The sequence below is a fragment of the Pipistrellus hanaki genome (assembly GCF_964339955.1).
Source record: "Pipistrellus hanaki genome assembly, chromosome: 16".
Lineage (NCBI taxonomy): Eukaryota > Metazoa > Chordata > Mammalia > Chiroptera > Vespertilionidae > Pipistrellus > Pipistrellus hanaki.
In genome coordinates, this window is record NC_140518.1 from 17,983,880 (window position 1) to 18,006,112 (window position 22,233).

General features: G+C 41.2%; 1 protein-coding gene across 7 annotated transcripts in view; it reads right to left on the minus strand.

Moving 5' to 3' along the window:
- Positions 1 to 21,191, minus strand: part of TANC2 (tetratricopeptide repeat, ankyrin repeat and coiled-coil containing 2) — a 248,763-nt gene extending 227,572 nt beyond the window's left edge. For 5 of the 7 annotated variants that reach the window (XM_084861644.1, XM_084861642.1, XM_084861641.1 and 2 more), the window contains exon 1: positions 20,670 to 21,191. The gene's annotated coding sequence lies outside the window, so the exon portion shown is untranslated. The remainder of the gene's footprint in view (positions 1 to 20,669) is intronic. The other 2 variants (XM_084861645.1, XM_084861643.1) reach the window with 1 other exon arrangement.
- Between the last annotated feature and the right edge of the window lie 1,042 nt (positions 21,192 to 22,233).

The window sequence follows — 22,233 nt, forward strand, 5'->3', positions numbered from 1 at the left end:
CTTTGATTGGTTGCCTCCTGCCTGAGCCCTGACTTGGGCCCCGGTCAGGGAGGAGCCTGTAACCATGCCCTTGATCAGAATCGAACCCGGACCCTGCAGTAAGCAGGCCGAAGCTCTATCCACTGAGCCAAACCAGCTAGGGCAAGGATATGACATTTCTTAGCCCCTCCAGTAGTGGACCTTCATTTTTTCCTCCAGGAGTGTGGTGGAAAAACCCTAGATCACCTTCTTGAATTCTTATAACCCAAGTTACCAAGAACACTGCAAGTGGCAGCATACATGGAGCTTAGCCAATGAGTGGTCAGAAAAGGTATTTACTCTCGAACTGGTTTGGCTCAGTGGATAGAACGTAGGCCTGCAGACTGAAAGGTCCCAGGTTTGATTCCTGTTAAGGACATGTACCTTGTTTGGAGGCACATCCCCAGTGGGAAGTGTACAGGAGGCAGCTAATCGATGTTTCTCTAATTGATGTTTCTGACTATCCCCCTCCCCTCTTTCCTGTAAAAAATTGATAAAATGCATATATTTTTTTAAATGGTGTTTCCTCTGCAGCTCATGCAGCCCCTGCATTGTGTCCACTGGGCTAGGGGCATGTCCCCACTACCCAGTGATGGCCCGCCGGGGTCTCCGCACATCCCAGAGGCCAGCAGACAGTCCCCCCCAGTCGTGGGCATCGGGCTAGGGGGGATGTGGGGACTCCCAGGTTGTGTGCAGCTGCCGGGGTCTCCGCACACCCCAGAGGCCAGCAGCCAGCCCCATCGTGGGGGCTGGGCTAGAGGTGTGGACCCAAACCACCACTTGGCACCAGAGCACGTGCAAGCGGCTGCACCCATAGGCATGGAGTGGCCAGGGGGCATTCTGGTACCCCTGCCCCTCAGGGCCTAAATACAGGCCTACAGGCTAGGAGCAGCCTAGGTCCCAAGAATGTTCCCAGGCCACTCAGCGCCTACATTACAAATTAACCTCCATATTTGTTGGGTTAATTTGCATAGTTGCTCTGATTGGCTGGTGGGCATAGCAGAGTTATGGTTAATTTGCATGTTTCTCTTTTTATTATTAATAGATAGGATACCCACACCACAATGTACAAGCTCAAATGCTATTGAAGAAGGGGAGTAAACACAACTGGAACTAAGGATTCTATTTCAGATAAAGTAACATTTTGAATGGATAGTTAATGACAGATAAATATTAAGAAAAAAGTGGTTTTTTTTAAAGCCAAAAATCTTATCTTCAAATAATAAAATAAATTACAAAATGATAATCAAAAGATAATTTTCTGGGTCATAATATAGTAGAGTAAAGTATAATATGAAGTAAAGTAGGCAGAATTGATACGTAATATAATAATCAGGGAAAGGGGCAGAGAAAAGATGAGAATAGATTAAGACAGAATCAGAAAACAGGGTTGGGAATAAAAAAGAGAGATAAAACTTTAAAGGTAAAGTTTAAAGTTAACCCACTTATAACTTTAAACCCCACTCACCTACACCCTTTCCCAGAACCCTTTCTGTCACCTAAGCAAACATACTTAATATCACCTTTAAATCTTTCCCTCTACAAATTATCCAGTCCTCCTCCTTAATATTATCTTTCCTTATCCTTGTGAGTTCTGGAAGACCTATTAAAATCCTATTTTTCTACAAATTTCTCTGATAATCTCCACATGCATTCATAATATTTAAAACAATTTTTCTAGATGTACTTCTACAGTAAATGAATTTAAGTTTTTCTTTCTTCTGATTATGAGGCATGCCAAAGTTTGAGAACCACTGCTGTAAGCCTTTTAAAGAGCTCTAAGTTCCTGAAGAATATGATGAAATAAGCTACCTGGGGGAAAGAAAATCCCAGGCAGAAAGAACAGTGATTGCCTTGCCCTGATACACCAAAGTTGCAGGTTCGATCCCGATCAGGGCATATTTAGGAGTCAACCAATGAATACATAAATAACACACACACACACACACACACACACACACACACACACACGAATGCCTTGAGTAACAGTAAAAAGGTGGTAACTTATCAAGTCCCAGTGAAGTCAAAGAATTAAGGTTGCTGGTAGAAGTGAGCCAGAAAAACTAGAGGTGGTAGTTGGGAGAGCAAAATGGCAGCAATTGTCATTAAAAGTTGTAATAATTGATAATAACAAGGTCTAATAAGACAGTGACTCTCAATCTTGGCTGCATATTAAAGTCACCTTGGAAAACTGTTAAAAATAATATCCCAATCCACACTCAGACTAACCAAATCAGAATCTCTGGGAGTGAGTCCAAGGAATCTGGAGTTTTTCAAAGCTCCCCAGTTAATACAGATGCAATAAGGGTTTAAAAACATCTGCATAGGATAAGCTATAAAAGTGAATGACTGAGGTAGAAGACAAGATCAGTAGAGAATTTAAGAGGCCAGACTATCAGGATCAACTGTATGGATACTAAAATAATTAATATTAACTGGAGTCGTAAGAGAGTAACAATAAGCCCAGAAGAAATCTAGAAGCAATTATGAGAAACAGAGGAGGAGCCAGCACTTAAAAACTCTTCAGGGAAGAAATCAGTTTCAGTTACAGAAAAAAAGTAATAATGTTTAGATAAGAGTTTAAAGATGAAAGGGAATTTTGCAGATAACTGACAATGAGCTCCAGAAGGCACAGAAGAAGGGTCTCATGATCATGAATGGGTGAAAATTGGGATCAGACAACAGAGAGGAAGTTAACAGAAGGTCCAAATACAACTACTGAAGAATAAGTCAGGAAGTCTCAGAAAGCAAGCTGCCCTATTTTTTAACCCTACACAAAAACAACAAAAGAAAAAGCTCTATAAAGATAGAAAAACTTTTCCTGACCCAGCCACATTCAAACAGATTTTTAAAATTAATTTCAAATAAAAGTGAGTGATAGTAAAGTACCAATGTCAATCTTGTACAAAGTTGTTATAAGAAAAAGGAGATTAATATCTCTACAATGAAACCATGCCAGAAAGACATGCCCATATAATAGATCAAAACTGTAACATGCTATTTCAAAATTAGCTAAAAAGACCTTAAGAAAATGACACAAGACATGAATGAACAGATGTGAGAATTACACAAACTAAAATGAGATGACATTAACTCAGGAAAGAATTAAAAATAAAAGAATCAATGGTACATCTACACAATGGAATACTACACTGCGGTTAAAAAAAAAAGAAAGAAAAAAAAAGAAGGAATTCTTACCATTTGCAACAGTATGGATGGAACTGGAGAGCATTATGCTTAGCGAAATAAGCCAGTCAGAGAAAGCTAAGTATCACATGGTCTCACTCATTTGTGGAATATAATTAACAATATAAAAACAGATCCAGAGACAAAGATCAGACCATCAAACCTCAGAAAGGTAGGGGAGGGTGGGCGTAAGGGGGAGAGATCAACCAAAGGACTTGTATGCATGCATATAAGCCTAACCAATAGTGAGGGCATGACTGAGGGGTTTGGGGAGGGTGGGGGGATGGGGGAATAAGGACGCATATTTAATACCTTAATAAAGGGGGGAAAATAAAAATTAAAAAGAGCGTAAACCTGGGGGGGGGGGGAGGGGGAAAGGATCACTGCAGAAATGAAGACAGGAATGAATAAAGGCAGATAATCCCTTAAGAAAAATAGATAAGCCAGTCTCAGTGGTTGGGCATCAACCTATGAACCAAGAGTCACAGTTCGATTCCTGGTCTAGGCACATGCCGGGATTTCAGTCTTGATACCCAGTGGGGGGCCGGGGGGTGCAGGAGGCAGCCGATCATGATTCTCTCTCATCATTGATGTTTCTCTCTCTCCCTTCCTTTTCAAAATCAATAAAAATATTTTTTTAAAAAGCAGGTTAAAAAGGAGGAAAATTTCATAACTCAAAAGATAAAAAGGATTTGAAAATGATAAATACTGAAGACAGGCAAAAAATATTGAACATATGGATTATAAGATTCCCTGAAGAAGAAAATAAAAACATGGAACAGAATATAAAAAAAGTTTTAAACTTCCCTAAAATAGAAAAAATATTTGAAACCATTTTTTGAAAAAGCACAATTTGTCCCTAAGAATATCAACTTAGAATGAACAAAATGATTTTACTAAACATTAAAGAATAACACACACACACAAAGAAAAAGTGGGACCAGAAAGGGGAAAATAAAAAACTACACAGACAAGAAGAGTTTAAGAAATGAGAGATGAACTGGCAGTATTGGGTTTCTCATGATAATGAAAGTGATAAAGTGCATAATGAGATTAGATTGATAATCTCAGGGGGTCATAAAAGTGGCACAATTATGTAGAAGATAAAGAACCAGTTACTTATAAAGAAAGAACAGACTGGCATCAGATTTACCTATTGCACAAGAAGCTTGACAGTGGTATAAGCTATATATGTTATATAGGAAAAAAATAATTGTAACTGAAAAATACTATATCCAAGGATTCAGAAATTATACCACATATACTCTGAGGAAAGTACTACAAAATGTTATAAAATACTTTTCTGGCATCTGTTTTGATAGTCACTGGTCACTTTTTTTCCAGTCTTCATCACTCCTAGAGTTGTAGCTGGCAGTATAAATATAACCAAATCCAAGAACAATATTATATACAACCATTCCTGGAAATTGCTTCAAGAAACTTAAATCTCAAGTAATGGATATTTTGAAAACAAGCACAAGAAAAGCCTCAAAAAGATTTAGGCCAGTGTTTCAAAGACAATGAGCACCATTTCAGAGGCCAATAAGATGCTCATTAAGCCCAAAGTAATAAAATAGAAGATCTTAAAATGTGCCAGCCCTAAACTGAACAGACTCACCTGTACCATCCATTTCTGTCTCTGGAAGTATGCTTATTTCCATACTGTCAACATACCAGGCTTTGACAACCAAAGGCCAGTTATCCCCAACACAAAGTCCCCCCACTCACCCCAAAAGAGAAAGATAATCATATAGTTTTTATCTTGTAGTATATTAATGTAACAAATCTATATATATAAAAGCCTAATATGCAAAGTGTCCCCTCAGGAGTTTGACTGAACAGTTCAATCACTTGCTATAAAGTGCAATGACCACCAGGGGTCAGTGCAGAATGAAGGAAGTCCAAGTCCGGCAACCGACACCTGGGGAAGGAAGGCCCCAGACAGCAGCTGGCAGCCACTAGGGACCCTAACATGCACAAATTTCGTGCACTATGCCTCTAGTTATGTTAATATTTAACTGCCTTTGCCTTCCTAGAATAAACTACTTGATCATGAGGTACTGTCCTTTAAATACACTGCTGGATTTATTTTGCTAACATTTTATTTAGAATGTTTGCTTTTCTAGTCATGAGTAAGAATTGACTAACATTTATAATAGCAAAAAAATAAAAATCTTAACATCCATCATTAAAGAAAAACAGACTAAATTATGGTGTAGTATGCTATGGAATATTACTCAGCTTTGTAAAATTAGAGTTTCATTTACTAAACTGGCGAGATTGCCATGATTTTTTTAAATCCTTACCAGATGATGTTTTTCACTGATTTTTAGATAGAAAGGAAGGGGGAGAGAGATAAATATCAATATGACAGAGAAACATTGAGATTAGAGAGAAATATTACCCTTGTTGGGGATCAAACCCACAACCTAGAAATGTGCCCTGGCCAGGAATCGAACCCGCCACCTTCTTGGTGCAGGGGACAACTGAGCCACCTGGGCAGGGCAGCCATGTTTTCTTAAATGAATAAAGCAAGTTACAAAAAGCCTGTGTATGTGGAGTGTAAAAGTAGGTTTACAATTGTGAGTACACGAAACACAGTTTATTCTTTTATTATCATTTATTAAATTACAAGTCCTGGTGCAGGCATAATTCGTGCATGGGGGAGTCCCCTCAGCCCGGCTTGCACCCTCCCACAATCAGGAACTGCTGACTCCTAATCTCTCACCTGCCTGCTCACTCCTAACCACTCGCCTGCCTGCCTTCTCACTCCTAACTGCTTGCCTGCCTGCCTGCTGGCTCCTAACAGCTCACCTGCCTGCCTGCTCACTGTGCATCACAGTGACCAGTTATTCTGCTCATTTCATCGTAATGGTCACTTAGGCTTTTATATATATAGATAGATTTTATTTTTTCCATAGGAACAATTATAAAACTTTTGCCACAAATTGTATGCTTATCTGTTTTTGAGCAAAGAGAAAGATGTTGAAAAATACTCAGTATTGGTTAAAGTTGGAGTAAACGTGGAAAAGGGAGACCTGGAGGAAACACCTTTTTCTTTATTTACCCATTTTGTTTATTTTAGTGGTTGCAAGCAGAGTATTACTTTTGAAAATTTTTTACAAGGTAAAATGTGGGATAAAAACACTAGTGATAACTAAAAACAACTGATATTTGTTGACAATAAATGGCTACCTTTAGCCATTTTCTGCCAATGACAAAAAGAGAATTAAATTATCTAAAGCAAGGAGATAATCATTATAAAGTTCATTTATTTAAAAACACAAAATCTGCCTGACCAGCATGGCTCAGTGATTGAGTGTTAACCCATGAACCACGAAGTTATGGTTCGATTGCCAGTCAAGGCACATGCCCAGGTTGTGGGCCCAATCCCCATTGTGGGGTGTGCAGGAGGCAACCAATCAATGATTCTCATCATTAATATTTCTATCTCTCTCTCCCTCTCCCTTCTGCTCTGAAATCAATAAAAAAAAATATATTAAAAAATAAATAAATAAAATAAAAACACAAAATCCTGTGGCTCTCATGGGGCATGCCCACACCTTTCCCCACCCTCTTCCCATCGCATGTGCTTCCCTTGCCTCTCTCTTTCTTCTAAGCACCAAGGGCCCTTCTGTCTCTGTAACTTGTTCCCTGAGTCTATTTCTTCTACAGCTCACTTCTACTTCTATGACTTTTTAAATAAACTTTGTCTTACAGTTTGTGCCATGGCTCTGGATTCTTCCTTAGCCAGAACTCAAGTAAAAAATACAAATTTTATATAATAAAAGCCTAATATGCTAAGTGTCTGGTCAACTGGTCAACTGTTCAACCAATCAAAGCATAATATTTTAATGATATGCTCAATCACTCTCTATGACGTGCACTGACCACCAGGGGGCATACAGTCGACCGGTCAACCAGTCGCTTTGATATGCACTGACCACCAGAGGGCAGATGCTTCAATCGGTAGGTTTGCTTGCTGCTGGGGTCCGGCTGATCAAGACTGAGCAAGACAGGCCAGACAGGCCTTGGAGCCTTCCTACAGTCCCTTCCCAGCTGGCAAACCTCCCGTGTCCCTTCCCAGCCCCGATCATGCACTGGTGGGTTCCCTCAGCCTGGCCTACATCCTCTCACAATCTGGGATCCCTTGGGGGATATCAGAGAACTGGTTTTTGCCTGATCCCACAGGCCAGGCTGAGGGACCCCACTGATGCACAAATTTGTGCACTGGCCTCTAGTATAAATATAAAAGTCCAATCTGGAGCCAAAGTTGCATGTAAGTGGTCTTTCCCAAGTGCATTAAGCAAGATGCCTTCAGGATGAACTAGTTTTTATTTTAGAACTAGCACAAACATAGATATTAGGACAACTAAGAATAAAACTAAGAGATAGTGAGTCAAGTCCATTTAAAGAAACATATTCAACGACTAATTGTATAATTATACACAGATGAGCAGAAATGAACAAAATCTTGTAGAAATAATTGAAGCTTGGGAAAAATGAGATTTTGAATAGTTAGCTTACCATACTTTTTTAAAAGGACAGGCAAACTTTTTCTATTATTTTACACTGTAAATAAACAAATCCTTTTTATTAAGTAAATCACAAAAGAAAACAAACCATCTTGACTGATTGCCACATACAATTTTTTTTTTTTAATTACATGGAGCATGGAATGGGGGTAGGAGTGGGGGTATAAAGTTATCACAAACAGAAAGTTCAAGTTATTCACAAAAGTGAAAGATGTTTATAAAAGTTGAAAATGTTTACATGATTGATTGAAAAAAAATAGTCAAAAAATTCTTTGTCTCAAGCAGTGATTTACTACATTATAGAGATTAAAAATTAATTTTTTGTCAAATTTGTGCTGCTTAAAGACAAACAGTCCAGAAAATAAATGTATACTAGGAATACGCCCAACAGCATCTCTCTCCTAAGACTTTTTATTTTAAACTTTATAGTATTCGCCGAAACCGGTTTGGCTCAATGGATAGAGTGTCGGCTTGGGGACTGAAAGGTCCCGGGTTCGATTCCGGTCAAGGGCATGTACCTTGGTTGCGGGCATATCCCCAGTAGGGGGTGTGCAAGAGGCAGCTGATCGATGACTCTCTCATCAATGTTTCTAACTCTCTATCTCTCTCCCTTCCTCTCTGTACAAAATCAATAAAAAATATATTTAAAAAAAAAAACTTTATGGTATTCAAGAACTCTTCCTTTCAGCTTTTAACAAATCCTTCATAAAAGAAAATTTCAAAACACAAAATAAGTCAGTAGCCAAATTATCTTGAGTTTTTTTAAATGACTTGCAAGGCTGAAAAGGAATGTAAGACAAGATAAAAATGCTAGTAAAAATACTGGGGAGGAGCTGTGGGAAACATACATCAAAAAAGAGAAACCTAGGACACTTTCCAAAGAACTAATAAAAATTAGCACTTCTTAAGTACTAGACATTGTCCTAAGGATTTTCACTGACATTATTTCATTTCATTATCATCAAAACCTTGCAAGATAGCACCGAAACCGGTTTGGCTCAGTGGTAGAGCGTCGGTCTGCGGACTGAAAGGTCCCAGGTTCGATTCCGGTCAAGGGCATGTACGTTGGTTGCGGGCACATCCCCGGTAGGGGGTGTGCAAGAGGCAGCTGGTTGATGTTTCTCTTTCATTGACGTTTCTAGCTCTCTATCTCTCTCCCTTCCTCTCTATAAAAAAAATCAATAAAATATATTTAAAAAAAAAAAAAAAAACCTCGCAAGATAGGTATTAGCCCCTTAGTGACAGAACAATAATTCTAACCTGTTTTCATGATACAAAAACTCACAAATTGATATTCTACCTACTACACAATGTGTCTCATGATTGCAGAAACTCAAAGTTTCTTACAAATGAACAATAGCATTGTCATCCTACATAATAAAAGTAATATGAAAATTAGCCATCATTCTGCAACACCCACAAGCCACATTCACCAGCCAATCAGAGCAAGAATGCAAATAAACCCAACCAAGATGGCTACAGCCACAGAGAGCAGGAGGGAGGCTTGGGTTTCCCAGGCAACAGCAGAAGCCAAGCTTTCTGCCTGCCCTGGCCTACTTAAGCCTCCACTCAAGGATACAAAGTTTCAATTATAGAAGGTAAACAAATCCAAACAGAAATGGCTGCCCACCACGGAGTGAGCAGGAGGCTTGGCTCCGCTCCAGACTACAAAGTTTCAATTGTAGAAGGTAAAGGTAAATAAATTCCAGATACCAGGGCTTCCACTTAGGTAGCCAGGGGGCATGCCGGCCTGCAAACCACCACAGGCCCTTGCTCAGGCTGCCCCACGCCCCAAGGAAATCCCCACCCTGATCCGGGACACCCTTCAGGGCAAACCAGCTGGCCCCCACCCATGCACCAGGCCTCTATCCTATCTAATAAAAGAGTAATATGCAGACTAACCATCACTCCAACACACAAGATGGCTGCCTCCATGTGGTCAAAGATCCTGCCCCCATGTGGACACAAGATGGCCACCACAAGATGGCCAGCAGGGGAGGGCAGTTGGGAGGCACCAGGCCTGCAAGGGACGGCAGTTGAGGGGGATCAGGTCTGCAAGGGAGGGCAGTTGGAGGTGATCAATCCTGCAGGGGAGGGCAGTTAGGGGTGACTAGGCCAGCAGAGGAGGGAAGTTGAGGGGAAACAGGCTGGCAGGGAACAGTTAGACATCAATCAGGCTGGCATGGGAATGGTTAGGGGGTGATCAGACTGGCAGGCAGAAGCTGTTAGGGGCAATCAGGAAGGCAGGCAGGTGAGCAATTTGGAGCCAGCAATCCTGGATTGTGAGAGGGATGTCCAACTGCCCTTTTAAGCCAGGTCCCACCGGATTGGAGAAGGTGCAGGCTGGGCTGAGGGATACTCTCTCCCACCCCCGTGCACGAATTTCGTGCACCGGGCCTCTAGTCCTATAATATAGAAATGTCAGAGTAACAACTTCCAAAGAAAGTCTATTTTCCTCTTTAAATCTCTAAAAAGGTAAGGGCTAAGATTCTCTGATGCTGAAGCAGGACTTGTAGTAAGTCTTCATCCCACATGTCTACTAAAGCTAATTACCTTCATTCACCCTAATTCACAATCCTGGGGAGCTCTACAGGATTCCATGGAATTTGAAAAGAAACAGAATTCTAGAGCACCACAAACACCCATCAAGCTTCCATAGGCGGATTAGCTTTGGCTTATTATATTTTTACAACTACAGTTAGAAACTGTGGGACCTTACAACACAAGATTAGGAACAAGGGACAAGAAGAGATTTCATTTAGGCAGAAGCAATTTATTAAGATCTGAGGCAGATTCCCCATACCTAAAATGATTAAATAACAGTATCTACCCACTCCCATTTCCAAATTTAATAACTAATCTACTTATAAGGCTGTAATCCATAGGTAAGGAAAAAGGGGTTTTCATAGCAATAAAAATTGGTGCTGTATTTCTTTATGTTGTCAGTTTCTATAACCAGATATGGTAATGCAAGCATGGTGGTACAGACAAGGAAATCAGCAATAGCTACCTGGTCCAAATATATCTGCTTGAAATAACAAACGTTTTCCCTTATCGTTGCTTGTTTGCTCTTCTTTATAAGTTTTATGTAATACTTACTGATATTTATTAAAAGGAGTAAAAATCATTGTTTTCCTTTTCATACTTTTGCCGCCTAAAGAAAACTATAAAACTTATCAACATTGCCCAGTGAAACTTTAGGAAAATGATAAACTTTAATACATTTATTTTTAACAACATTTTTCCTACAAGTATAATGAGTAGCTAGGGCACAAAATTTTGAATTAAAACTTTAGGTTTTATTTAAGAAATAATATGAAATGTCCACCTTCAACTGAAAGATTACTGTAGTAAAAGTAACTACTGTACACAGTAGTCAATAAGTATTTAAATGAATGATGTAATATTTTAATACACTGCATAAAAAATCCCACTTTTCCAACATAACTAATCTAGCTTAACTCATATTCCTTAAATACAATGTGTCTGTATTATAAACTAATATGTAAAATCAAGGATCTTTACTTTCATATAACAATGATTTTTATGCAAAATATGAACAAGAGACCACCCTTGAGCAAACAAAGAAAAATGTTCTCTTATGCGCTGTGCTCCAAACCTCTCTGCTTAGGATACCTCTTCTAAGAAAAAGGAATAGAAGAATCAAATAGATTCCACATTTGGGGAAGAAAGGAGGAGACATCTGTAATACTTTCAACAATAAATATAAATTTTAAAAAAGACGAATCAAATTATACACTTCATCAGAAACTGCTTCGGAGTTAGCCATAGTATGGGTGTCATATGGAGGTGCAATGGGAGTGCTCTGTCAGATAAATCACTACTAAGGCAAAGTGGCCAATCTTTTCTCAGTAAATAGACAGAAGCAATTATGCCCTACAGAGGCCTCCAACAGACATGGCTGGTCTTGTCTCCAACTCATGACATTTAATGAACGTTTAGTGGGCACAGACTATATAACAGACCAAGCACTGGTAAACTTTATCTATAAAGGGCTAAACAGTAAATACATATTTAGGCTTTGTGGGCCACATGTTCTCTATTATAGCTACCCACCTCTGCTGTTGTACCCAGAGAATAGCCACAGCCAATATGTAAATGACTAAGCATGGATATATTCCAATAAAACTTTCTTTATGGCCAATGAAATTTAAATTTCCTACAATTTTCACATATCGCAAAGCATTATTCTTCTTTTGATATTTTTCAACCATTTAAATATGTAAAAACTATTCTTCTCTTTCAGGCCATTCAAAACAGATGCTGGGCTGTATGTGGCCCATATGCTATAGTTTGCTAACCCCTGTAATATAAAATGGAAATATTTCATCAAAAATTCACACAGAGAACTTTCTAACATCCCTGCCTTCACCCTAATAAATATTTTTTTAATCTAGTTTAACTCTAGAGTTAGTTTTAATGATAGTCCAGGTGTTATTCTGAATAATTTAGATGGTATATATAAGTATGTATATTTTTGTAGAGAATGTTCTCTAACTCCACAATAAGAGATGAGAGCCTGGGTGGCGTGGCTCAGTGTTGAGCATTGACCTATGAACCAGGAGGTCACAGTCTGATTCCCTCAGGGCACATGCCCAGATGTGGGCTCAATCCCCAGTAGGGTGTGTGCAGGAGGCAGCTGATCAATGATTCTCTGTCATCATTGATGTTTCTATCTCTCTCCTTCTCCCTTCCTCTCTGAAATCAATAAAGATATATAAAAAAAAGAGAGAGAGATGAGGTTTCAAAGGCATAACTCAGACAACTGTCAACAATCTTTATTCTATAAATAGAGCAACTAAAATGCACTAGTAGGTGCTCTATTTACTATGTACTGACTATGCTAATGCTGAACATAAAATATGAAAAGCCACAGTGCCTGCTTTCAAGGAGCTCACAAGCTAGTGATAAGGCATATAAATAATAAAAATGTGATATGACAACTACTATAATGTTCATACTTAACAGGTGCATTAGGAGAATTGACAAAAAAATGGCATGCCCAACTCCACCCAGGAAAGTAGGCAAAACCTTTTTCACTCAAAAGATACTATAATAGTTGAACCCAGCTGCAGTGGTTCAGTGGTTGAGCATTAACCTATGAACCAGGAGGTCATGGTTCAATTCCTGGTCAGGGCACATGCCTGGGTTGTGGGCACGATCCCCAGTGTGGGGTGTGCAGGAGGCAGCTGATCAATGATTCTCATCATTGATGTTCCTATCTCTCTCTCCCTCTACCTTCTTCTCTGAAATCAATAAAAGTATTTTATTTTATTTTTAAAAAAAGAGAGGAAGAGATAGAGGAGGGAGAGAGATGGGAAAGGGGAGGAGGAGGGGATGGGAGGGGTAACATCCATGTGAGAAACTTCAATCAGCTGCCTCCTGCACACGCCCTACTGGAGATGGAGGCAGGAGCCCAGGCAAGTGCCCTGACTGAGGAATCCATCCAGAGATCTTTGGTGCATGGGGCAGCACTCCACCAATGAGCCACACCAGCCAGGGCTAAGTTGGTTAGTTTTTTGGGTTTTTGTTTGTTTGTTTGTTTTTGTTTTTGCTTGTTTTGTGTGTGTGTGTGTGGTGTGTGTGTGTGTGTGTGTGTGTGTGTGTGCGCGCGCGCGTGTTTTTTTAAGGAATTTGAAAGGTAGGATATACCATGCACTGAATAAAGGCAGAGATTGATATTATGGAGAAGAAAGGGGAAAGACAGGACATGATAAGACTGATACCAACTTAATTCTTTTGCCTCTTAAACTTACCTTAAACTGTTATTATCTTCAACTATTTAAGAACTAACAAAAGCTGAATGTAACGTATTTTTGTAATGTGTAACTCATGAAAAAGCAACTAGCTGATACTTATAGCATCCACAAAGCTTTCAAACGATTAATAAAATTTTTCAAATAAAATAAACTAAGTAAAAGAAATTTGTTTCCATAATTAAGGTATCATAATTACTTAGAACTTTCTTTACCAGAAAATTTTTTCATTATTGCATCCTCCATCTGTTCTAGCCTTCCAAAACTCAGAAACCAATTTCTTATTCTTTATCCAGTATTATCATGAATATTAAGTACTAAAGATAAAATATCCTCTAAAAGAAAGAAAATAGACCACTGGGAGGGAAAATATAGCGGTAAGTCTAAGCTTTTTCTTTTAACCTATTTCTCTCCACAGATTTTTAAAGAGACTCCAAAGATATGTACTCTCCATCACTATACATCTCCTTAACAAGTTTCTACAAAATAAGCTACTGAAATAAACCAAGTGACAATGTTCATGGTATTTTGACAAAGACTAAACTATTTATACAGTATATTTAATAATAGAATTTGATGACTATAGGCGCTCTGCAGATACAACAGTGCTAAGTTTCAATTCATTCAGGGGCGGGGGAGAGTCCAAAGATTAAATTAGCTTCCAAACTACTTTATAACATTTGTTATCCTGCCCAGACTAGAAAAGTAAAAAGCATTCTGCAATAGTTTACTCTAGCTCCTTGAAATAAAATCTGGGTACCATCAGTAAAAACATTCCAACTAACATTGGTGATTCTTTCTGTGTAAATACAATCCAATATAGTTCAACTAATATGACAAATCAGTATGTCCCAAAAATTCAATTTTACTGCTAGTGTAAAAGGAAGAAATATAATAAGGAGAGAATTTGACGCATTTCTTTTACATACATGTGGTTCTACCTTATATCTCATCAATATCAACTACCCTAATATTTTCCTTTCGGAACTACTATTGGGTCGGCAACTAAGTAATTGCGGGTTTCACACATATATGGCTTCAGTTGAATTTTTAGGTTTGCAGACGTAGTACAAATGTAAAACACATTTTGTATTTGATAGTTGGCTATTCAGCTTTTAATCAGTAAAAAAAGTTTTTTGATCTGTTTTGTAGTTTTTGTTTGGCGTTCGTTGAAAAATGGAAAATCAAAAGGAACATTTTCGTCATATTTTGCTTTTTTATTTCCGCAAAGGGAAAACGCATCGCAAGCTCATAAAAAGTTATGTGCTGTTTATGGTGACGAAGCCTTAAAAGAACGGCAGTGTCAAAATTGGTTTGCCAAATTTCGTTCTGGTGATTTTTCACTCAAAGATGAAAGACGCTCTGGTCGTCCAGTTGAAGTTGATGACGCCCTAATCAAAGCAATAATCAATTCGGACTGTCACAGTACAACACGTGAGATTGCAGAGAAGCTTCATGTATCACATACATGCATTGAAAATCACTTAAAACAACTTGGCTATGTTCAAAAACTCGATACATGGGTTCCTCACGAACTGAAAGAATCACAGTTAACGCAACGCATTAGCAGCTGCGATTTGCTAAAGAAACGTAATGAAAATGATCCATTTTTAAAACGACTGATAACTGGCAATGAAAAATGGGTTGTTTACAACAATATCAAGTGGAAAAGATCGTGGAGCAGGCCAGGTGAACCAACTCAAACAACATCAAAAGCTGATATTCATCAAAAGAAGGTTTTGTTATCAGTTTGGTGGGATTACAAAGGAATTGTCTACTTTGAACTCTTACCACCCAACCGAACGATCAATTCTGATGTCTACATTGAACAACTAACGAAATTAAACAATGCAGTTGAAGAAAAGCGGCCCGAATTGACAAATCAAAAAGGTGTTGTATTCCATCATGACAATGCAAGGCCACACACATCTTTGGTCACTCGGCAAAAATTAATGGAGCTTGGTTGGGATGTTTTGCCACATCCACCATATAGTCCTGACCTTGCACCATCTGATTACTTTTTGTTTCGATCTTTACAAAACTCCTTGAATGGTAAAAATTTCAATAATGATGATGATGTCAAATTGTACCTGATTCAGTTTTTTGCTAATAAAAACCAGAAGTTTTTTGAACGTGGGATTATGATGCTGCCTGAAAGATGGCAAAAGGTCATTGATCAAAATGGGCAATACATTACAGAATAAAGTTATTTAGTTCCATGAAAAAATTGTCTTTGATTTTCTTTAAAAAATCCGCAATTACTTAGCTGCCGACCCAATAGTTTAGTATATTCCTTTCTAGACCTACTTCCTTCTCCATTCAAAATAATGCACACACAGTCAATTCAGAAAATACTAAAAGAGCAAAGACATTTATGGGGAAAAGGGAGGGGGGAAGCTAAGGATAGTCAAGAATCAATAATGAAAAAGAAAAAAAAAATTAAAAAAGAATCAATGATGGAAGAGGGAAATAATCTAATTTTTAAAAATGTTAGTAAAACTCTATGATAAAGATGCAAACAACAAATCTGATTTTGTAAGTGAAGTATGCTAAAATAAACTACCAGCCAACATAAATACAGAGCATGATCTGAGTCTATGACAATGTATTCAAGTATATAAGCATACATCCAAAATGTTGTAATCATAATCTGTAGATTATATTGAATTCCCTTATTAACAAATGTATATAAAAGTGAAGGCAGTGTTTGATTACACAGGATATGTGATTCACAGAATGACAGAAAGTTTGCCTAAGAGCAGAAAATAATTGTTACAAGGTGACATTCCATTTCTCAAACTGGATGGAAGATGTATGAGTATTGGCTGCACTGATATTCTTTATGTTTTACACATTTTAAAGTATTACTTCATATATAGTTAATACCTATAAAATAATGTTTTAAGTGTGAGAAAAATCTGAGCAAATAAGTTATTTTAGGGTTTTTTTTGTTGTTCTTAATACTCACCTGAGGATATTTTTTCCATTGATTTTTAGAGAGGGAAGAAGGGAGAGTGGGAAAGAGAAAAGGGGAAAGACAGACAGACAGACAGACAGAGAAACATCAATTGGTTGCCTCCTGCACAAGCCCCAAATAGGGCTAGGGAACAAACCTGAAAACCAGATATGTGCCCTTGACCAGGAATTGAATCTAAGATTCTTTGGTGCAGGTCGATGCTTTACCACTGAGCAATACCAGCCAGAGCTAGTTTTTCTTTTTAATCCTCACCTGAGTGTATTTTTTTTAATTGATTTTTAGAGAGAGAGGGAGAGAAACATCAATGTGAGGAACATCGATTAGCTGCCGCCTGTATATGCCCCAACTGGGGATTGAGCCCCAAACTTAGGTATGTGTCCTGGTCAGGAATTTACAACCCTTTCGTGTGTGAGACAACTCTCCAATCCAGCTACCCAGCCAGGACTGAGCCGACAATTGTTGATGGATGAGGTAAAATGTACATATGCATCCAATCTATTTTTGTTAACTATTTAAAAAATAATAATAAGTCCTAGCCAGTTTGGCTCAGTGGCTAGAGTATCGGCCTGCAGACCCAAGGGTCCCAGGTTCGATTCCGGTCAAGAGCATGTATCTCAGTTGCAAGCTTCTCCCTGGCTGAGACCCTGATTGGGGCCAGTATAGGAGGCAACAAATCAATATTTCTCTCCGTCTTTCCCTCTCTCTTCCACTCTCTCCAAACAGCAATGGAAAAATATCCTCGGGTGAGGATTAAAAAATAAATAAATAAGTGAAAAGGTAGAAAAATAGATAACTTCTATTTAATTTTCCTAGAGAAAATTAGCAGTAAAGGTTTACTGGTGTTAGTATACTCTCAGAGATACTATACACACATATATGTGTACATACACATATACATATCAAACTACTTAAAGATAACTTTCTACTTCTAAAGTTTCCCCCAAAGCCAACCTTCATCACAAATATTTCCTTAACCATAAAAAGTACTGATATGCCAGACTGGGCATGGCTCAGTGGTTGAGCATCAACCTATGAACCAGGAGGTCACGGTTCGATTCCCAGTCGGGCATGGCACATGCCTGGGTTGCAGGGTCGATCCCCAGAGTGGGTTGTACAGAAGGCAGCTGATCAATGATACTCTCTCATCACTGATGTTTCTATCTCTTTCTCCATCTCCCTTCCTCTCTCTGAAATCAATAAAAACATATTTTTTAAAAAAGTACTGATACTCCTCTACTCATGATCCCAGAAATAAATTACAAAAATAAATTCCTAGCTGAAACAGGGTTGGCTCAGTGGTAGAGCGTCGGTCTGCGGACTGAAAGGTCCCAGGTTCGATTCCGGTCTAGGGCATGTACCTGGGTTGCGGGCACATCCCCAGTGGGGGGTGTGCAGGAGGCAGCTGGTCGATGTTTCTCTCTCATCGACGTTTCTAGCTCTCTATATATCTCCCTTCCTCTCTGTAAAAAATCAATAGAATATATTTAAAAAATTAAAAAATAAAAAATAAATTCCTAAACAAAAATGTTCATATTATAATTTTTGATGTATTTATAGGATTGACATTTATGTATCTTACTTTTTACATAGGTTTATCCACATCTATAATATTTGCTTTATGATAGGCACCTACATTTTAATGATGTGTGATAATACTAATTTGATTGAGAAGGCAATAAAGTATACTGGTGAAGAGCACAGAGTTCGGAGCCAGAGCTCCTGAATTGAAACTCCACTCTTCTGCTCGCTAGCTACATAATCTTGGGCAAGCTACTTAACATCTCTGTATTTCAGTTTCTCAACTGTAAAATGGAAGTAACAGTACACTCTTCATTGGGTGTTGAAACTAATTTAAACATGTATCACAGGACATAACAGGTGCTATGCAAGGATGAAATATTACTAAGGGTACTACTACTAACAATAGTACTGCACCATCTTCCCAAATATATTGAGAATATCTTTAGAATTTTGAATTAACTAAAACTAGATACTATTAGTAAAAACAAACGTTAAACCTGAAGGCTGATGAGCAGTACATTTGAAGCCCTGCCCCTCTGAAGTGAACAGGTGATTAATAAATCTACATAAGCACTCCATCAAGAACAATCTGAGAAGAGTGGTAGCTCCCAAGTGCAACTATCAATTTCTTCCCTTTCACAAGGGGGCAGTGATAACAAGAAAAGAATGGGACTCTGCAACACCTCTCTCTGCAGACAGCAGGGGGTGGCAGTACATATGGCTTATAGTCAGAACAAAACAGGAAGACCCAACAGAACTGCTCTTTATTCTCCTCCGGCCCTCTCCTCTTTGCTTTAGCCTCAACATAGCCAGCCTCTAGGTGAGGAATATATCTACAGAAAAGAGACCAAAACCCAAAATTAATCCCCAAGAAAATCCAGCCTTGTGTTTGAAGCAAACGATTCCTCAGTAGCTGAATTTGGATCCAGAAAAAAAAAAAGAAAGAAAAGCCAATCAGTATTAATTTTCAGATTACTGGCAAATTACTTGCTGTCCTTAATAGGAGCACAACATTCAGGCAAGTAATACAGCTTATCTGCAGGAATTATAACATAAAACACTAAAATCCATCAATAATTAACCTCATCCTAATGAACACATCCAGGCATTTCTTCTTGTTTTATGGTGTATAGACACTCATTGGCTGTATACACATCAGTTATATTAAAAAGCTCGTCTTTTGTTACCTCTGAAATTCAAGCTATGTTCTCACAATTCTCTCGAAACACAAATGTTCTTCTTCAATAGAAGTCACCATGTTTTGCAGCATATGAATTATAGACAGATAGAGATAGAGAGAGAGAAAGAGAGAGAGAACGTTGATTTAATATTTTATTTTTTGTGCTTAAGATGATCTACCTGGGTAATGCTGCAGAAGCACTCACTGGCAGTATCCATGTTGCTGCTTCTTATGCCACCTTACTGCATACAATCTATTTTCCCTATTCTGCCACCACACAACCAAGAACAGGAACACATATATCACTCCTGTCATTCACTGTAATTAAACATTGCAATAGGTTTTGGCTCCAACCCCTCAAAATGCCTGAAAAAAAATGTATCCCTTTTGTTCACCATATTGTTTTGTTTTCCTCATTCCTGATATGTTCACCTGTGTAAAAAGGAAGACAGAGGGACGTGGGGGGTGGGGGGTGGGGTGGAAATTTCCCTCCCCTAAGTGATCTTCAACTCACAATTATGGTCAAGACGTGGGGGGGGAGGGGGGGAAATTGTGCTGTTCCTTCTTTTCCAGGAGAGGAGCGGAGAGTGAATGCCACCCAAAACATCACATCTTCTTCGTGCTAATTATCACTGTTTACATTTGGTGGGGAAAAAAACATTTTAAACATTCCACACCTGGGAGAGAAGACACCTGGCATAGGATACCATTGTATCAGTGCTCTACATGCTGATGTCAAAACCTGGGATTATGTTAGCCCTTTTTTTTTTTTTTTTTTCTTTCCCATCTCACAGCCAGACACAATCTGCTTTTCTTCTTCCAGGTGAGTCCAAGCTCTAGAACTCAAAAATAAATAAATAAATAAATAGCCTATCCTAGCTGCTGTCGATTTCCTGTGATACATGGTCTAGCAATGAGCCTTATTAATAATCCCTTCTTACACTACGCCTCCTGTCCTGGGGGGTAATGCATATCCATAATAACACTTGTACCGTGCATTTCAACGCCACGCAGGCCAACCTACCGACCCTCTGGTCTTACCTGGCACATTTCACAACTACTTTCATGCTGCTGCTGCTGCTGTTGCTGCTGCATTGTGGGGGGCATATTTTGCAACTCGTTCTGCACCACATTCCCTGCCACGTTTAGCAGTCTGCCTCGCATTCATCCTGGGTCCCCGTCACCCGGAGGAGGCTCTCTCGGTACCAAATTCCATGACACCTCTCGGTGAACGCCCCAGTGATGAGCGACCCCCGGACCCAGGATGAAGCAGCCACCCTGAGTGCCAGCCACATCTGGAGCCAGCCTCCCCCACGCCTCGGACCCCGACCCCGGAGGAGGCACTCCGCCGCTCCTGTCGCTGCCTCCCCGCTCGCCCCCGCCCCTCTCCCTCCCCGGAGGCGAGGCGTTTCGGAGGCGAAAGCCCCTGTCACCGCAGCGACCCCTCCTTCCTCCCGCTGCGCCCGGCCCCTTACCTGGCGCTCAGAGGGGATCGCCGCACCTCGGGGGGTCAAGCCCCAGCCCCCCGGGGTCTCCGAGGTCCGCGCCGCCCGCCGGCGCCGCCGCGATCCCCAGCGCACCTCGCTGCGCCCCGGCGCCCGCGGCGGGTCTGCGCCTCCGGAAGGCGCGGCGGGGCCTCGCGGGCCGCGAGCGGTGCTCCTGTCAGCGGCCGCGCGGGCGCAGGTCCTCGCCCCTCAGAGAGGCGGCGGCGGCGGCGGCGGGCGCCTCGCTCCGCCTCGCGCGGCACAGCCGGGAGGTGAGCGCGAGGGGGATGGGAACGGGGGCGGGGCCGCCGGAGGAGGCGCAGAGGGCGGCGGCGGCGGCGGGAGGGCAGCGCTGGCGGCCCCCGGGCTTGGCGCTTGGCAAAGCTCGCGGCTTCCCCCGCCAGGCCGACGACGGCTCGCGTGAGGCGGCTGTGCCCGCGGCCCCGCCGGAGCAGCGCTCCCAGCAGCCCGCGCCGGACCGGCCGCTCGCGAGCGCCGCTGCCGCGCCGGGGGCGTCGCCCCCTCCGAGCGAGGCAGCCCGCAGCCCCGCCCCCTCCGGGCCGGGCGGGGAGGGGCGCGAGCGCGGAGGGAAGGCGCGTGCGTGGGGGCGCGTGCGTGGTGGGGCGCGTGCGTGGTGGGGCGCGCGCCCCCGCCCCCTGCGCGGCTTGGGGGTGGGGAGCGACCAGGAGAGCGCGGACCGAGCCGTTCCCTGTGCCCGGAGGTGGATCCCTGGCTCCGCCGCGCTGTGCGGTCCGGGCATTTCTTGTTCCCTCGGGGGGTGTGCAGGGGGTTGGGGGTAGGGGGCTGTGACTAGAGGGGTCGACGGCTTTCGGTGGAGAAAAGGGGAAGGAGCTCTATAGCAGACAAGGCCCTATAGCCGGCCCCGCCCCCAGGGGTGATGTCACTCTGGAGGTGCTGCTCTGTCACGTGCGCCCACGCCGGGCCTGTCCTCCGGCTTGGATGGCCAGAGCGGTCCTGTAGATTTCCCCCAAACCTGGGTCACCTCACGCCCGTGTCCCTCCAGGGCGTCATCGATCGCTTGCTCACGTCAGTTATTCTCTCCCTGTGCTCAGTTCTACTCTGTAGATTGCTTCGGTGGAAATCAGAAGAAAGTGGAAAGCCCGCGGGGGAGAGCAGGGGCTGGGAGAGGCGTGGCAGGGAGAAGGGGGGCTATGGTATCTAGACTTGCTGGAAATTCACCGACCACAGCTGGAGAGCCTGGGGTGCAGTTGTGACGTCACCTCTGTCACTGCCAGGTTGGACAACAAGTAAATGTGTTTTTTTAGACCTAGTCCGCCAGACACGGAAAGTCACCACATTAAACACTTCCTTGAAGGTCCTATTTCCCCCCACTTCCCTCCACCTAGATCTTCTTCCCCTTTCTTCTTCCTTTTCCTTGCAACATAAAACAGCAAGTCAACGGAGGAAGATGTCTGAATATAAGTATTTTTCGACGTCTGAACATAATTATTTTTTCGTGTGCTGTAAGATGATGCGAAACAGTCACTGTTCCGTGCTCTGCCTGGCTAGTCTTTGCTTCCACAAACTGAGACGA